At 61.5% G+C, this 17651-nt stretch overlaps 1 protein-coding gene across 1 annotated transcript in view; it reads left to right on the top strand.

Moving 5' to 3' along the window:
• KCNJ12 (potassium inwardly rectifying channel subfamily J member 12) overlaps positions 1-17651 on the top strand; it is a 51665-nt gene that overhangs the window by 14673 nt on the left and 19341 nt on the right. Inside the window, exon 2 of the mRNA XM_022560854.3 lies at positions 11708-11829. The gene's annotated coding sequence lies outside the window, so the exon portion shown is untranslated. The remainder of the gene's footprint in view (positions 1-11707; positions 11830-17651) is intronic.

Genomic DNA, 17651 nt, shown 5'->3' with positions numbered 1-17651 from the left:
TGGAAGAACCCTAAATGCGTATGACTAAGTGAAAGAAGCCGGTCCTAAAGGGCTACATGCTGTGTGATTCCAGCTATATGATATTCTGGCAAAGGCAGAACGATGGAGACAGCAGGCAGGTCAGTGGTTGCCGGGGTGGAGAAGGGGAGACGGACAGGCAGAGCACGGCATATTTAGGGCAGTGAGCTGTTCTGTGTGACACTGTCATGGTGGATACAAGTCTTTGTACATTTGTCCAAACCCACAGAAAGTACAGCACCAAGGGTGAGCCTCGAGGTAAACTGTGGACTTCGGGCGATGCTGACCTGTCAACGCAGGTTCACTGATGGCAGCGAAGGTCCCGCTGTATGGACGGGTGTTGCCAGTGGGGAGGCTGTGCGTGTGCGGGGTCGGGGTATGTGGGAAATCTCTGTGCCCTCCCCTCAGTTTTGTTGTAAACCTAAAACTGCTCTAAAAACCACTCTTGAGAAAAAAAGAGAATCCCTGCCCTCACATGTCCATGTGCAACTGAGCATAGACTGCTGAACTAGTGATCAGGGAACACTGAGAAGGTAGGGCCGCCTGAGCAGAGACCCTCATGGAATTGGGGAGGAGCTGGCCGGGGTCTGGCAGGCTGCAGCTGGGCTCATGTCTCTTTCACCTGTCTCCTCATAAAAGTGGATCGCAGTGAACCAAGGTGATCTGTGTCGAGGGGCTGAGCCCCCTGAGCCCCTGGGTGTGCCGTGGGAGTCACGCCACCCACTCAGGGTCCCAGTGGAGCCGTGGGACCCCGGGGTCCCGCAGGCCTGGCACACAGTGGGTGCTCAGTGTGTGCTCAGTTGAGGGGCACAGATGTGGACGTGTGTGTGCCCAGCAGGCATTGATGGGCTCCCCAGGGAAGGGGGGGTCTGCCTGCTGCTGGGAGGACAGAAAGGCTGGCGGGGACAGGAGCCCCTCCCTCTGCACCCCACAAAGGCTGCAGCTGCTCCGGGTGGGAGGCAGGGGCACAGCTGATCCCCCACCCCTTAATCAGCCTGTCAGTGCCGAGGAACCTGCAGGAGCTCCCATCAGGGCTGTGCTGGTGGCTGGATTCGGAGGGAGTCCCAGCCACCTGGTTCCCCTTGGTCTGGGGGCTGGTGCTGCAGGAGTGGAGGGTCTCATGGACCCCCACCCTCCTTTCTGTGCCCCTCCTTACAGCACAGCATCCTCAGGGGGTGGAGCCCAAGCACGTGGGTTCAGAGGGTGGGCCTGGGACCAGCCATGTAGGCGGGGTCAGGCCATCTGAATGGCAGGCTGTGTAGACAGTGCGGGGTGCTTGGCTGTGTGTGCTGCGGCCGTGCAGGACCCTGACTGTGTGGCGGGCGCGTGTCTGAGTGTGTAAGCGGGCATGAGGAGTGCGTGCGCTGTGACCAGTGAGGCGGGTATGACCGATGGCACAGGTGGGGAAGGGCCGTGCCGTCCTGTGCTCTGTGTTTTGACCCTCGGTAACTTTTAGGTCCCCGTGTCTTTCGTTGTCTCCTGTCCCATCACTCTGTTCCCAGCGTCTCCCTGGATCGTGGGTTCTATGGCTCCCCTGTCACCCCACCTCAGGATCCCCCCCACACCTCTGGCTGGAGGGAGAGTGTGGGCTCCGGGGTCTCAGGAAAGGACGTTCCTGGAAGCTCGTGCTGCTTCGGACTTTGGTGGATGTCGACACATTGCTTTGCTGTGGTGACCCCGGAAGGCGCCAGTACTCTCTTTACCCCCGTTTACAGAGGAAAGCATGAGGCTCAGAAAGGTTAAGGGATCTTCTGGGGCCTGAGGTGCTCCTCAGAGCCTGTCTGGGAGTGTGGCTGTGGCTGATGGGGAAGCCGTCAGAAGGCCAGCTTCAGGGCCCCACGCGGTCTGCCCCCGCGTCGCTGCTCACCCCCGCCCCTGTGCCGCCCTTCCTCGTGGGCACAGAGTCTCTGCGACTCCCTGCCTTTGTGCAAGGCCTGGGGTGCCTTTTCTTCCTTGCTTATGGGGCCATCACTGTCCGATGGCCATCAATCTGGTGCTGGGACCTTGAGTGCCCCTCTGGGGGCCCCAGACCCCTGTCTGGGTTGACCTGCCAGTAGGAGGTGGAGGCTTGAGTGGCGGGAGACTGGTGGACCCTGGGCCGTTAGGGCCCCTTCAGCCCTCCCTTCCATAGCGGATGGCTGAGTGCCCACTTGGCCAGGTGCCGGGCTGGTCCCTACCACCCATTATACAGATGAGGCTTCAGAGGCCGGGAGTGCAGCCCCCATGCACCTACTGCTCCACCTTCCAGCTGCCACGCCGAGCACTGAGGGCCCTGCGTTTGGGCCAGGACGTGGCTTCCCAAAGCTCGGGGCCGGGGGTGCCACCGAGGGTCAAGGGGACCATCCCCACCAAGAGTCAAGGGAGCCGTCCCCACTGCAGGGCATTGCCGGTCACTAGTGCTGGCCTCTCCTGCCACCCCACAGGCGGAACAGAGAAGGGGGTGGGGTCTGGGCTGCAGCCCACATGGTCTCCAATGTTCAGAGGCCATCCTCCTGTGCCTCAGTTTCCTCCGATGTCAAAGCAGGGCTCTCGTGAGGCTTAAATGAGGGCGTCCAGGTAAAGTCCCCGGGTTCCAGGTAGGCGTGTGGTAGGTGCCCAGAGAGCACGGGCACTCCTCACCGCCATCTGCCCTTGCTCGTGCCCGGCCCTGGGCTGGGTGACAGTCAGATCTAGAGGCTCAGGACTCCAGGCTGGGGGTGAGGGGATACGTAGCGTGGTCGCTCTTTGGGCCCCCGCGGCCAGGCCCGGGCCGAGGTGTCGCTCAGAGGTGCCAGCTGCCCTGGCCTTGGAGTCGGGTGGGGTGAGGGGCTGTCTGGTTCTCAAGTGCTCGCTGAGGCTGGAGCACACCTGGACAGGCCCGTGGGCAAGGCAGGGACACCAGGGCTCAGAGGGGGGCTGCCAGGTGCGTGAGACACACAACCAAGGAGTCAGAGTTGGAATTGGAACTCAGAGCTGGCACCCCGCAAAGCCCGTGCAGCTCTGTGGTTCAGCAGGCGGGCTGCTTCGTGCTTTGCAGACGACGTGAAAGCCAACGCCATGGCCACTTGCTGAGGGGTTCTTGTGCGAAGGCCTTGTGCTGGGTGCCACGTCTTGCGTGCCCACCCCACCCTCAGAGGGCCTGCTGGTGCCTGTCGTACGCATGAGGACACAGGAGCTGGGAGGCGGCCGCGCTGCCCTCCGGAGCTCTAGCTGGCTCCGTTTCCAGGGTCTCAGGAGAAGCCAAGGTCAGGGGTTGCCCAGGGGGTGGAGGTCGGCAGGGGCTTTCCAGAGTTCCCTGCTCTAATGCCGATGTGGCCAGGCGAGGGGCACCTTCTCCGTGAGTGTGATGACCGGAGATCAGTGCTAGGATTCGAGGGCCCTTCACACTGTGCTGGTAGCTGGGCCCTTGGCGGTACCAGAACCAGGCAAGCTGCCCTCCCCTGGTGTCTGGAAGGTGGGCTGGGCTTTGAGGCAGGGTCGCCTCACAACGTGAAGGGGCCCCACGTGGCTTCTGCTTCAGGTAGCAGTGGGGACTGACTGCCCTGAGCCATTCTCATCCCCCTGGGGCTGTTCCCTGCACGCGTCAGGGGGTTCGCGCAGGGCATGGATTGGGGCACATTATCAGTCAGGGTCACACATCTGGCTTCCGTTCCTGGCTGTGTGACCCTGGGCAAGTCACTTCACCTCTCTGAGCCTCAGTTTCCTCTTCTGTAAAACGGGAATCATAATGATGCCCACCTCATAGGGCTGCTCTGGGACTCAGTTAGGGAGGTCAAATGCTGTGCAGTAAAGGTCCAGGCTTTGGGGCGGCTTGGCTGCATTTAGTCCCCAGCTCTGCATCCTACAGGCTGTGTGGCCTTGGGTGAGTCACTTCAGCTCTCCAAACCTCAGTTTCCTCATCTGTCAGATGGGGACAGCAGCAGACTCTTCCTTACGGGGCTTTCTCAGGGCACAGGGAGGCAGGTAGGGCAAAGCCCCTGTAGATGTGAGCGCAGGCCGGTGTGAGCACCTCGCACTTCTGCCTGACGCAGCCCGTGTCGGGGTCTCAGCTCCTGGCTGCTCGCGGGGTGCAGAGCACCGGCGGTTTCATCCCCGTGCACGCTGTCTGATGAGATATAAATAGCGTGCAATGTTTGCGAGCGAGATAGGGAAGCGTCTGGCCGGGCCCTCCCTCCCCACCCAGCAGAGGCAGCGAGGCTGGCGAGCTGGCCGCGGGGATGGGAAGGGGACAGGAGCTCGTGAATAAATCATCACACGATCTGGGCTAATGCACTGGCCACGAGGCAGCGCGCGCCGTTAGTGCGTTAACTGTCCAGAGAGGGTGACTGTGTGCGGCTCGGCCCAGCGTCCCCTGGTCTGCAAAGTGCCTGGTGTCTAGGGTGCCCTCTTCCGGGGCTTGGTGAGTCTGTAGAGTGGGGGGCCCACCCAGTCCCTGACTGCTGCCATCCCTGGTGGGCTCCCCGGGACTCTGAAGGGACCCCCCACACCAGGGGCTGTCCGCCCGCTGGGTCTTGGGACCTGTGTCCCGGCTGTGGCAGCCCTCGCTGGGTTGGGACAGGTGGGCCGGGTTGCGGTGGGAGCCGTGAGCGGAGCCTGGGGCTGCGCCTCACCCTCACAACCCTCCAGCTCCTTCTCTTCTTTGTGTTCAGTGGTTTGATTTTTTTTTTTTTTTTCTTTTGAAGCAAGGCTGCCCCAGCTCAGCGTTACCAAGGTGACCAGACCATCTCCACCACCACACAGCCACGGCCAGGGTTGGGTGAGGGGCTTCGGTGCGTGCACACGCACGTAGCCTGAACATGTGTGCGTGCCTGTGCCATACCTTGTGCACACGTGTGCGCACACACAGCTCGCACATACGCATACACATGTGCAAGAGCAGGCGCACGGAGACTCACCCCATGTGTCCAGCCTTGGCGTGACGTAGGCACAGATGCATTCTCGTGAGGACACAGCCCACGTGCCTTTGGTGTGTTCCCGTGGGGGAGCAGGGACGCACAGACATGCGCTGCCCGGTGTGAGCAGCGGGCTGCCGGCTTCGTACCTTGCGCCCTGGTCTCTGTGTGAGTGCCGCCTGCGGCTGCACAGCTGTGGAGTGAAACACAGCATATCCAGACTCCAGGCCACTGCAGCCCCGCCTCCCATGGCACCGCCTTTCCGCTGCTGCCCCTCCCTGGTCACCTCTCTGGGTCCACCTCCCAAGTAAACTACCTGCCCCCAAATCCTTGACTCAGAACCTGTTTCTGGGGAAACAAAGTGAGGCCAGGTGTGTACGTACCACGACGCTCCTGGAATAACACGTACCCACACCCCGGCCATGTGTCCATGCAGGATGCGTGCACCCATGAGCACGTTTGTGTGCTGGTCCCGGCTCTGCACCCTGTGCGTAGACTAACTGCTGTACTAGGCAGGCAGTAGAATTGGGCCCCTTTTACAGATGTGGGAACTGAGGCAGGCATTAGTCATGTAAACACGTGCCTTAGAGGTGGAGGAGGGCAAGCTGGAGCTGGCGGAGGTCGGGACCAGGTGTGGGGGTGTCCCACGGGCCCCCAGCACACACAGCCTCCCCAGGACCCCCTGCCTGAGGATGGCGCAGCCCCAGGCACTGACTGGCCGGTGGCCTCGGGGCACTGCATTCTCTCTCTGACCCTGTTGCTTTCTCTTTGGGCAGTGGCTCACAGGATTGGTGAGAGGCGCACACAGTTGGTGCTAAATAAAGGCTCCAGGTGTGAGAAAGCTTTTCCTGGGGCTCTTAGTGGCCACCCTTCCTGCGCTTGGGGCAGAGACCTGCGGCTCACACCCCCTGCACCAGGAACCATGCCCCCGCAAATATACCTTCTCTTCCTGGGCGCAGGCTCAGAGAGGGCTGGTGGCTCAAGCCAAGGTCACACAGCACAGCAGGGCCTAATAGGATCCAGACACCAGGCTCCTGCCCCACCAGTCTTGGGCTCTCAGCAGCCCCTGCCTTCCCACAGCACCAGTTAGCCATGAGGGAGAGGCAGCCAGGCAGAAGGCTTCCTGTAGGAGGTGGTCCTGAGCCCCTTGGAGAGACTGTGGTTTCTCCTGGAGACATCAGGGCCAGATATGTGTGGTCAGTTCCCGGGCCTCTGTTCCCATGGCCCTGAATCTGGGTTCAGATGAATCCCACCCAGCTCTGGGTGGACCAGCTGTGTGGCCCTGGGCATGGCGCTCACCCTCTCTGAGCCCCAGTCTGTTGCGACTGTCCGAAGAAAGCATAGTGTGAGCTGAGGTAGCACGTGTCACAGTGTTCACGTGTACAGTTCAAGTTGTGGGGTTGGAAAAGCATGTGTGGCATTGAGGCCACAAGCGTGGGAGGCTGCGGTGGGTCAGAAGGTCAGGTGCCCTCCAGCTTGGTGCTTTCCCACGCTGAGCCTCGGTCTCGGTCTCGGTCGGTCTCGTGCAAGGCAGGAGGTGGAAGCGTTTCCTCTGAAAGCCATTTCTGCAATGTGGATTGTTATTGCCTCTGGCAGATGAGAAAGAGGAGGCTCGGGTGCCCCCATCGGCCGTCAGGCGTCAGGCCGTGTGTCCCAGGCAGGACGGCTCTCCCTCTGAGCGCTCCCTCCCCCGTCACCTTCTCTCCCTTCTGGCACACGCGGCTGCAGCCCCACTGCCCTCCCTTGAGTCCCTTGAACACATGGAGCAACATTCCAGCCTCAGGGCCTTTGTCCGTGCTGTTCCCACTTCTGGGAACACTGTTCCCACGTTCTCTCCTCCTGAGGCCTCGAGTCAAATGTCACCTCCTTGGAGAGGCCTTCCTATGCCCACCCTGCCTCTGGAATGACGCGAGTTCCTTTCTCCCCGGCATGTTTTTTGTCTGCCTTGTCCCACTTGGATCTCGGCCCTGAGCACCGTGTCTGCACATAGTGGAGGCCCAGTAGGTGTCCGCTGAGTGAGTGAACGCCGAGTGCGGGTGGAGGCCCCAGGCCTTGGTAGTGCTGCCGGAGCCAAGCTGGCAAGGGGACCCTGGGTGGAGTGGTGGGTCGTCCGGAAGCCCACCCTGTTTTCCCAGACTCCTGATCTCAGAGCACAGCCTCCAGCCCGTGCCAGGGTGAACCCCAGCCCTCAGAGGTCTGTCAGGCCCTCCCAGTGAATCTTCTGTTCCCCAAATAAAGCCAGATTTACACAGTGAGGAGGGGAAGAGGAGGGAAGCTGAGAAAACAACTGTCCCTGTGCTCCCGCAGCAAGCGGCCGGGGGTCAGGCCGTGTTCTGCCGGCCTTTGCCTGTCAGGCCTCATGCTGGGCCCAGCCTGCTGTGAAGCTAGGCAGCCCCTGGTTGGGAGGGCTCCTTAGGAAGGAGGCGGCTGGATGCAGAGGGACAGAGGCCGGACCCCTGGGTGCTGGGCTTGGAGCCGTGACTCATAGCCTGGTGACTGTGGACACAGTGCTCTTTTCCGTGACTTGCTTCCTCCTTGGTCAGAGACGCTTGGGCCATCTCACCTGGAACATTCTCGGGTGCAATGCCAGGCACTCACAGAAGCTAGGCATTTGGTTCCAGGGGTCCAAGAAAGATGTTGTGGGGACCTGGCAAGGAGCAGCAGCAGCTCCAGGGAAACCTCGGAAGGCTTCCTGGAGGAGGCATCCTTTGAGCTTGAAAGATGAAAGGCAGAGAGGGGCTTTCCATGGTGAGGGGCCAGCTCAGGCTGAGGCTCGAGGTGTGGACATTCCTGAGACGTCACCCACTGAGGATCGCAGGATTGCACGATCATTCCTACTGTGTCCTTTTCTCTTGTTGATTTATAAGAACCCTTTATGTATTAAGTACATCAATCCTTTTCATAACAAACATGTTATCATTTCCCTTTTATTTAGCTTATAGTGGGTTTTGATAAGCAATATCATAAATATTTTTATGTTGGCAAATTTTCCAGCCTTTTCTTTCACGGTCTTTCTTGTCCCAGACTGTTTCTTGTCACTATCTCAGGTCCATGCTCTCCTCTGCACACTCAGAAAATGTCTGAGGCTTGAATTAAGTTGAAGCTTGAAAAATTACAGCCGTAAGAAAAATAGACACCATGGTGCCTTTGTGCACTGGGTCCCTCCCATCCTGTCCATCTGGTCTCTCCTTCCTGCTTGGAGGTAAGGTCTAGTCCAGGCCCTCCAGGGACCTGTGGCCCCTCTTCAGAGTGAGTCAGGGGCTCAGAGATGTGATGAGGGCAGGGCGTGGGGGACCAGGAAATTTCCAGCTCCTTGTACTAACTTGATGAAACCCCATCATGAACCCATCGACAGATAACATTATTAATCCCATCTCACGGGTGAGAAAACTGGGCTCAGAGAGGTTATATGACTTGCCCAGGGTCACCCAGGAAGGGACAGAGACAAGATTTGAACGCAAGCCGTATTGCCTCAGAATTTATATTTTCTCTGGCGCCCCAGTGCCCTTGGGGTCGAGTCCGAGCTCATTAAAATGACTCACAGGGCCTCTCCGAGCCTCCGTTTCTGCAGGCATCAGTGCAATGCCTGTACACACAGGCACTCAGCACACCTCCGCCCTCACTGTTATTCGGGTGACAAGGGGTGCCCCTGCCTGTCTCTCTATACCCGCCTCAGCCCCAAATCCTTAGGATCCTGAATGTTGGGACTGGAAGGGCCAGCCCCCTCGTTTGCAGATAGGAACAGGGAGGCTCCGAGGTGGGCGGGACTTGCCCGAGGCCCAGTGTGTGAAGAGCAGAGCCGATGTGCACCCTGACCTGGGCGACCCTGAGTGCCCTGCGCTGTGCTGTGGTCGGTCTCAGCCGGGCTCTCTCCAGGGAGGCCCTGCCCGCGACTGGGTCAGACACCTCCCCTGGGCTCCGAGGGCTCTGACCGCGGCCCCGATCCTGCCCATTGTGTGTCCTGCTTAACTCGCTGTCTTCCTGCCTGGTGGGGACGCCCCTGGCAGGCGGGCACTCCTGGTCTATCGCCAAGCCCCTGGTGCCCTCAGGAAAGTTTGCCTGCCAGAGGGAGGCCCAGAGAGGGACAGGGGCCTACCCTAGGTCGCAGAGTGAGTTTGAGCAGAGCTGGGAGCCCCAAGAAAACCCCAAGACCCTCCAGGTCCCACTTGCTCCTGGGACCCAAGGAAGCCCAGGGATGGGGCAGTGATGTAATGGCCACTCTGGCAGAGGGCACCAGGGGTCTATGTCCTCTGCTGCTTCCAAGGGCCTGGGGCCAAGGACACCCTGTCTCTCTCCTGCCCCTACACCCCAGGGAAGGATGTTCTCAAGATAAAAATACCCTCGGAAACATTCCCTGGTGCCTGGCGTGACCTGTCATCCGCCGTGGGGGCCAGAACTTCCTGCCCTGGCTTCACCTCGGGGCTCGGAGAGTGGACACCTGTCCCTCCCGGCCCCTTGGCGCAGCCTACCCTTGTGTCGGTGCGTGCAGCCTGTCTCCAGGCCATGGAATCTGAGGGGCCGTGGTCACTGTGGTTGCTGTGGCGAGCGTTTACTGGGCGCCCCTGCCAGCGATGACACCCCTGGCACAGAGGAGCGGGGCAGCCAGGCCCCTGCACCCGCAGAGCTCAGGCTCTCTTGCTTTGTTGCCTGTTGGGTGCGTCCTGAGAGCATCACACCAGGCCGCACGGGAGGGTCCGGGGTGCCCCACCTTCCCATCGTGTCGGGCACCCCAATGGTTGTCAGAGCAGGAAGACCCCTCAGACAACGCTGGGAGGGCCGGTGCTTACCGCGTGTCTGCTGCGCACCGGACGCTGCGGCAGGGCCTCGGTCTACCTTCTTCACAGCCTCCCCAGGCAGGTGGGATCTACCCACTTTGCAGATGAGAAGCCTGAGACCCAGGGAAGTTCCCACTGGGAGCTGGGGAGCGATCAGGCCTCGAATGCAGGGCTGGGAGCTCACTGGACCCTGGGCCCCGCCGCTCCGGGGGAGGCTGTGATGGTGGCGACCGAGCCACGTGGTGCCAGGCCCATGCTCAGCGCACACCTCCCCCCAGGTTGAATTTCACAGGCACATCCTTGGGGACGCCGGGCAGGAAAGGGAAGTGCCTCGCCCCTGGCTGACAGGACGGCCCTTGCTGGGAGGCAGAGGGACAGTCTCACTGTCACATCCAGTCACCCCTGTCACCTGCAGACGTTGCCCCTGCTCCGGCCCCCCCTGTCCAGGACTGTGACCGCCACCCAGGAAAGTGTTTGGTGAACTTCAGAGGGTTGGGGGTCACGTCTCGTGGGCCATGGCCGCTGCAGGGGCAGGGGGAGCGCTGGACGGGGTGTCAGATCCTGGGCTCTTGTCTCCAAGCTGCCACTCACTCCGTGGCTTTGTGACCTTGGGCAAGGCCCTTCTCTGATCTGAGCCTCCATTTCCTGCTGTGTAGAATGGAGCTGGTTTTGCTTCCCTCCTAGGAGAAAGCCCCTTCCAGGAAGCAGGGAGTCAGAGGCTGAGAGGGCTTGGGGCGGGCGGGCTGAGTGACCACGGGAAGCGGGGAGGGCAGGTGCTCCCCTGCTTACCGCCCCCTTCCCTCCCCACGGCCCTGTGACACCTCCTCTGCTCTCGGAGACCCGGCACGAGTGACCTCACCTCCCTCAGCCTTAGTTTCCCCGTCTGTCCCTCAGGGTGGGCTGCGCAGGTTGGAATGACTGAAGCCGAGAGCCCAGCACACAGGGCCGGGCACAGTGGGTGTCCACTCCAGGGCAAGGACAAGGTCAGTGACCCGGGAACGGGTCCTCGCCGTGGGGAGTCCAGCTGCGCGATGGGGTCTGGGATGGAGCCTCCATTGGCTTTAGAAGGAAACGGCTGAGAGCGGCCAACGGCAGGGCCGCTGGCTGCTGCTCTAGGAGCAACGAGGGTGGGGAAGCAGGGCCTGAGGACTGGGCGTCTTGCGGTGGGAGCCTGGAGTGAAGAGGGACCAGCCAGGCCACTGCTACCAGAGCGAGCAGAAGCCCTGAGCCGGGAAGTGACGCACCCAAGGTCACACAGCTCGTGAGGGGCGGAGCTGCGACTGGAACCCAGGTCCGTGTGCTTCAAAACCCACTGCTGGCGCTGCCCCAGGAGGCTTGTGATGTGGGCCGACTCACAGCAGTTCCCTTAATCCCAGCTGGAAAATCCAGTGCCACTGTGGACTCCCGCCGGCGTCGGCTGCAAGAGGGTGACCTGCATGGACGCCGTGGCCGGGAGGGCAGAGGTGACGGGGCATCTCGGGCTGGCTCACCTCCGAGGCTCCCGAGCCCCTTCCCGCTGCTCTCTGCCCTGACCTCACAGCCCACTGCCGTGGAAGGCGGGGGCCGTCCGCCCACAGCGGGGCCCGTGGGGGGCGTGGGGAAGGCTCTGCAGGTGGCCAGGCGCACAGGCTGTGCCCCGAGGTCCTCTGTGGCCTGAGGAGAGTTCCCACAGTGCCCACATCTCTGGAACGGGAACAGCAGCGGGTCCAACTTCTTGGGGCTGTCATGAGGCTTACCTGAGTTGGTGTCCGTGAAGCAACTACCAAGTGTCTGGCATGCAGTGGGCACTCAGTAGCTACCAGCGGTCATTTTCTCTGGGGGCCCACCTTGTTCTGCCCTTCTCTGGTTCTGAAGGGTCGTTATGGACAGGCTCACGGGCTGTGAAGCTTTGGGGCATTGGGATGGGCCGGAGGCCCCCTCTACCTCCCCTGGGGTCCTGGGAGGGTCCGGGGGACAAAGCAAGCAGAAATGGGGGTTTGTGTGGAGGTTTATGACTGTTGAGCTCCCCCAAGGAGAGTGGTAACTGTGCTCTGTTAACTTTAGGGTCTTCCAGCCGCTGAGTCCTCTCCAGCTGGCGCCTGGGAAATGGCAGCCTCTGCTAGTGCAGCCTTGAAGACAGTCGCTTGCCTGGTGAGCACCGTTACTTAGAAGATAGGATTCCAGAGGTAAGATTAAGGTCATGGATATGCACCTGTCCACGCAGTCACGCCCATCTGTGCCTCCACCCGCCCACTCATCTCTGTCCACCTACCCGCACACCCATCCTCCCGCCTGTTCGACCTCTCATTCACCCATTTTCCATCCATTAGTTCCACACATCCCCCATCCATCTAACTGTCCACCCACGCACCCAACCCAGCCAGCCATCTTTCCATGCATTCATCCCCCCAGCCATGCAGCCACCCACCTACCCATCCATCTATTCATGTGTCCATCCACCCACCCAATCTATCCATCCATCCATCCATCCATCCACTCGTCCATCCATTCACTCACCCGTCCGTCCGTCCGTCCATCCATCCACCCACCCATCCATCCATCCATCCACCCACCCACCCACCCATCCATCCATCCACTCATCCGTCCGTTCACTCACCCGTCCGTCCGTTCATCCATCCACCCATCCATCCATCCATCCTTCCATACACTCATCCATCCATTCACTCACCCGTCCGTCTCTCCGTCCATCCACCCATCCATCCATCCATCCATCCACCCACCCACCCATCCATCCATCCATCCATCCATCCACCCACCCACCCACCCACCCATCCATCCATCCACTCAATCCATCCATCCATCCACTCATCCGTCCATTCACTCACCCGTCCGTCCGTCCGTCCGTCCATCCATCCACCCATCCACCCATCCATCCATCCACTCATCCGTCCATTCACTCACCCGTCTGTCCGTCCGTCTATCCACCCACCCACCCATCCATCCACTTGTCCATCCATCTATTCATCCATTCACTAATCCATTCGCCCAACTCATCTAAGCAGTTTTCACGCACCTAAACGAACCATGCCTCTGGTCACCCGCATCCATCCATCCCCGTCCGTCAGCCCTGTTCATCCATCCACACGCTTGACCCCCCACCTTACGTGTAACTGTCTCCTCATCCATCCCTCTGTTCAGCAGCTCATTCCCTCGTCTTTGTCTGAACACTGAGCATTTCCTGGGTGCCCCCGCTGTGCCAGGCCTGCACCAGCCTCTCTGGTCCTCTGAGGTTGGCCCGAGATGGGGCCCAGGCAAGGCCAACTCTCACACAAGGTGGAAAGTAGCTTCTGGTCCTAACAGGAGAAGCCCAGGGCCAGAGAATGTAAAAGGGCTTCGTGGAAGCGGTGGGCTTCTGCTGATTCCCGACCGATAGGGGGATTTCCAGCATTCCCATTGGCTGTGGTTGGGGGGTTGGACCATTCCCGTTGGCTGTGATTGGGGGGTTGGACCATTCCCTTTGGCTGTGGTTGGGGGGTTGGACCACAGCGGGCAAGGCTCGCCACAGGAAAACCCTCAGGAGCCTGTCGCTGTGTAGATAGGAACGGCCTGGACAGGAGGTGTCTGTGGGCAAGGAGTGGGTGGACAGCTTCCGTCGTTCAGGAGCTGAAATACACAGGACCTGGGAAGGCAGTGGATCTGGGGGGCTAAAGGAGAGGGAGGAGGCCAGGCTTGTGGCTGGGCTAACTGGGGGAGTGGTTGGACTGCCCAGTGACCCCACAGGGGGGACGAGTGGAGGGAAGAGGGGAGGAAGCTTTGGAGGAGCGGGGGAGCATGTTGGCCACGTGGCCTGTGAGGGGGGCCCAGGAGCTGAGGGGCCTTGGGAGGCCTAGTAGAGCAGGTGCCCCGAGTATGCCCGTCGTGGTAGGCAGCTGCTCCTGGGGCATTAACTCCCTGGCATGCCGGTGCACGGGCAGAGTGGAAAGACTGGTGTTGGTCTTTCGGGTGGAAAGACTGGTGTTGGTGGTTGGAAGCTGGGCAGGTGGGCCTTGAAGTGGTGAGGGCCCGGGGACAGCCAAGCACCGGCCATTCCCATGCCCAGCACAAGGCGACGCGTCTCTCCTCCGGCCTCACAGGGGCCTGGCCCAGGAGGCCTGCACGGTGTTCACCCCAAACGTTTGCAGGCCATGGGTGACCGAGGCCGGCTGAATGTTTTGGGGAGGGGAGGGAATGTGCCTGGGAAAGGTGGGCGGGCACAGGAGATGGCCGTGTCTCCCCAGAGTGTGGGAACAGAAATGTCGGCCCCCTAACCCGCCACCTCCTGTCCAGGCCAGCTCTTGGCTCTCCTCAGCCAGCCTCAACCTCTTCGCTGGACCCTGAGGTGCCAGCCTGTTCTCCCCTCCCCACCAGGCGTGCCCCCCCGCCCCCCCTCTGCGCCCCAGTCCTTGGAGCCTGCCGCCCCTGAGCTGCCCCGTCTCACCGCGGTGCACCCTCCGGGCCTGGCCCACGCCTCTCACTTCCTGTGTGGCTGGGCAAGGGCGCCCTTCCTGGAGCCCCCGTCTCGCCGCCTGCGGGTGAAGGACTGGCTCTTGCAGGCTCCTGGGCGGAGTCTGGTGGGCAGTAACTGGATGGGGATGCTGCGATCACCACAGGGCGCAGTGCGGAAACGCTGTGTGACGGGTTAGTACGTCTGCCTCGGGCACGGGCGGGGGGAGGTGTATGTGGCTGCACGCTGGCTTTCCCTGAAGCAAGTGATTTTTAAGGAGAGACCGTGGACTTGGAAGGACTTGACCATGAGGTAGTGAGTGCCCTGTCCCGGGATGTTCCAAGTAGGGCCTGAATGGCCACAGATCAGGAGCGCTGGTGAGGGTCTTACCTCTGCTTTCACGGGCTCAGATTGGGGTTATTTGTGTCTTATCACCATGTGGCATTGCAGGGACCCTGAGGACCGAGGCTTGGAACACAGTGTCGTGTCCACAGTCCGGCCTAGGGGAATGCGGGGGTTGAGTTCTCTCCTACCCCCCCAGACCAGGATCTCACTCCGGAAAGGCTGTGTGACCCTGGGTAAGTGCCTCAGGCTTTCTGGGCTTCAGTTTCCTCACCCAGAAAGTCATGCTAAGGGATTACGTGAGCTACTGGAGCTCTTAGCGCCTGGCAGGTAGCAAGCACTCGATTACTCTGCTCATCCCTGTGCAGGGGTCCTGCCGCCTGGGAGGCCTCCCGACGGAGGGGGTCACTGAGCTTCTCCTCGGTGCCCCCTCCATTGATCCGACTAGTCCGCGCTTTCTTGGCCTTGGCCTGGTCTCCTCCGGACGTTGCTGAAACCTGAGGCCCAGAGCCTCGGGGGACCTGGCATGGGGTGTCCCGCTCCATCCGGGGGCACTTCGCGATGACTCTTGGCCCTCGGGTCATGTGTTAGCTGCCTCCCTAAAAGCTCCTAGCCCAGGCCCCGCTGGTGCGCCAAGCCTGCCGAGTGCCAGGAGGCTGTGTGCACAAGCGCTGTGGTCGGCGGGGCAGGGACGCCGGGCTCGGGACAGCCCCCCCTCCCCTCGGGGTCTCTGGGTCCAGCCTGCTGGGCCTGCCTCACTCCCAGTCTCCGGTGCTGAAGTCGCCTAGGCTGGCTCAGGTAGGGGACCCTAGTGCCTCTCTCCCCTTTCCCTCCCAGCGACGCCTGGGACCCCCACTGGCCAACCTGGGCGTCCGACCAACGTAGTCTTAATTATTGTCTTTACCATCTATCTCATCCTGGTCCACAGGTGTTTTGTGACCTGGGACAAGTCTCAGCCTCAGTTTTCTCATCTATAAAATGGGGAGCCGGCCTCCTTGCTTGCTAAAGCCTCTTCCAGCAAAGCAGATCTAACTTCCTTTCTGTCTGATCTGTGTGCACCCGTTGAACAGGAGACACACAGGGCCGCACATGGCTGGTTGAGAATCTTGTCCCTCATTTCTTTTTCTTTCTTTCTTTTTTTTTTGGTCATGCTACACGGCTTGCGGGATCTTAGGTCCCCGACCAGGGATCACACCCGGGCCCCGTGCAGTGGAAGCGCAGAGCCCTAACCACTGCGCCACCAGGGAAGTCCCCCACATTTCTTAAACCGAGTCCTTAAAGACCACAGAGCCCTGTAACCTTCTTGCCTTGGGTGTGCAGAGGGTCGCTGGACGTTTGGCAAGTTTGTGGTGCCGGGGCTGCTACTGTGGATCCTCTTCTCGGCCTTTCTCTGAGGTGGTGTGTTCACCAAGCGCCCGCGAGGTACTCCCCCCACCCTTGGCATCTCATGCACGCATACGTATGCACACACGCGTGCACACAGAGCCGCCCGCTGTGTCTCTGCTCCTTGGCTTCGGGGGACTTTGCACAGGTGACTTTGCTCCGAGTACCAGTTTCCAGCTCTGAGAAGTGGGGGAGTGGCTGTGAATGTGACCTGTTGATTTTCGCTGTGGCTTTAGGAGGAAGACCAGTAGAAGAGGGGTTACCAGGACTGTGCAGCACAGTCTGGGTGCGGCCCAGGCGCCCAGCCCAGGCAGAGATGCCAGTGGTCACTGCGAGCTGGCCAGGTGGGAGGCTGCCCAGCTGCTGGGAGCAGTGTGCCAGGCTGGGCTCCTCTGGCCTTCGAGTCTTGCGATTCTGTCCCTCGCAGGCCTCGAGCTGCTCAGAGCAGCCATGACCCGCTGGACGTCCCTCAAGGCCTCCTGGCCACACAGACCTGCCCCTGGTGATCCGGCGGCCTGCTGCTGGCATCGGCGTGCCCCAGACCTGGCCACCTCCCCCTGGAAGGCCCAGGAGTCTAGGGATGAGCTGTCTTCCTGGCACAGTCCATGGGCTTCCCACCACCACCGGCTCCTGGACCAGGCGGGAGCCGTGTCCACCACTATGGCCTGAGGCCTCAGCTCCTCAGACCCAGGGTGAGGCTGTCAGCTGGAGCAGCCATGGGGGAAGGATGGCAGCCTGAGCAGAGGCCGCCGCAGAGCCTGGGGTCCCCACGGTGGGAGGCCTTGTGTTAGACAGAAGTGGTTCTGCGCCCAGCTCTCCTGCCTAGTGGTTGTGTGGCTTTGAGGAAGTCCCTTGACCTCTCTGAGCCGCCATCCAGAGCGTAGAAGTAGCCACGGTAGCTACCTCCTTGGGCTTCCGAGCGGGTGACACACGAGCATTTGCTGACAGGTCTGGCCTGCTGTCCCTGTGGATGGATGAGCTGGTCCGGGCAGCAGGGAGCGCCCTGCACCTGCCAGACCTGGGGATCCAGTGGCTCCAGCGACTGGGCAGGCCCTGGGAGGGGTCTGCAGCCTGGCTGGCCGTGTGGGTTTGGAACAGAGGTCAGAGGTCACCCCGTCCCACAGACCAGGGCTGGATCGCAGTGCTGCCGCCTCCTCTCTCCTGGCCTGGCCGCCCTGGACCTTCTCTGGGGCCTCAGTGTCTCATCACACGTGAGCACCCCGAGGCTCAGCTAGCTCTGACCTCGTCGGGCAACTGGTGGGGGTTGGGGGGCGTGGGGTCCATCCGTAGGGGGCGCAGGCCCACCTCTTCAGCGCCCTGCCACGCCATTCCAGCGGGGCACCCGACGGGGATGTCCGGACGGCCTCAGTGCCCGCGGGGCCAAGTGGTGTCAGGGTCTCCGGTCTGCGGATGCCTCAGCCTGGCACTGACAGGCCAGCCCAGAGCTGGCGGGGCACCGGGGGAGGGGTGGCCTCCGGCCTGCGCGTCTGGGGCTGGGGTGCCTGCCCCCAGCCGTGAGAACGGGGAGCGGTGCCGTGGAGTGTGCCCCGTGTGTGAGGACGTGTGCCGGCCCGGTGCTCCGCCGAGGGGGCTGAGGCTCCCCACCTGCTCTTGTTCAGCGCTGAGGAAGGCGGGGTGGCGGAGGCCCCCGGGCTGAGGTCCGGGGTCAGCGAGCCCCCTGGTGATGGGGTGGCCACGAGCACAGCATATGGGCAGCGAGAGTGGGCGCCTGCGGGGAGAGTGTGAGCCTCAGGAGGACGGGTGGGGCCAGGCTGGAGGCGTCTGTCATGCCCAGGTCTAGGCCCTGGGGGTGAGACAGCAGTGAGCAAACAGCAAACC

This window comes from Delphinapterus leucas, chromosome 19, assembly GCF_059928025.1.
Source record: "Delphinapterus leucas isolate spDelLeu-1000000601 "Yukka" chromosome 19, BTC_Dleu_Yukka2, whole genome shotgun sequence".
Taxonomy (NCBI): Eukaryota; Metazoa; Chordata; class Mammalia; order Artiodactyla; family Monodontidae; genus Delphinapterus; species Delphinapterus leucas.
The sequence above is the reverse complement of the archived record's forward strand: the minus strand, read 5'-3'. Positions and strand labels throughout refer to the sequence as shown.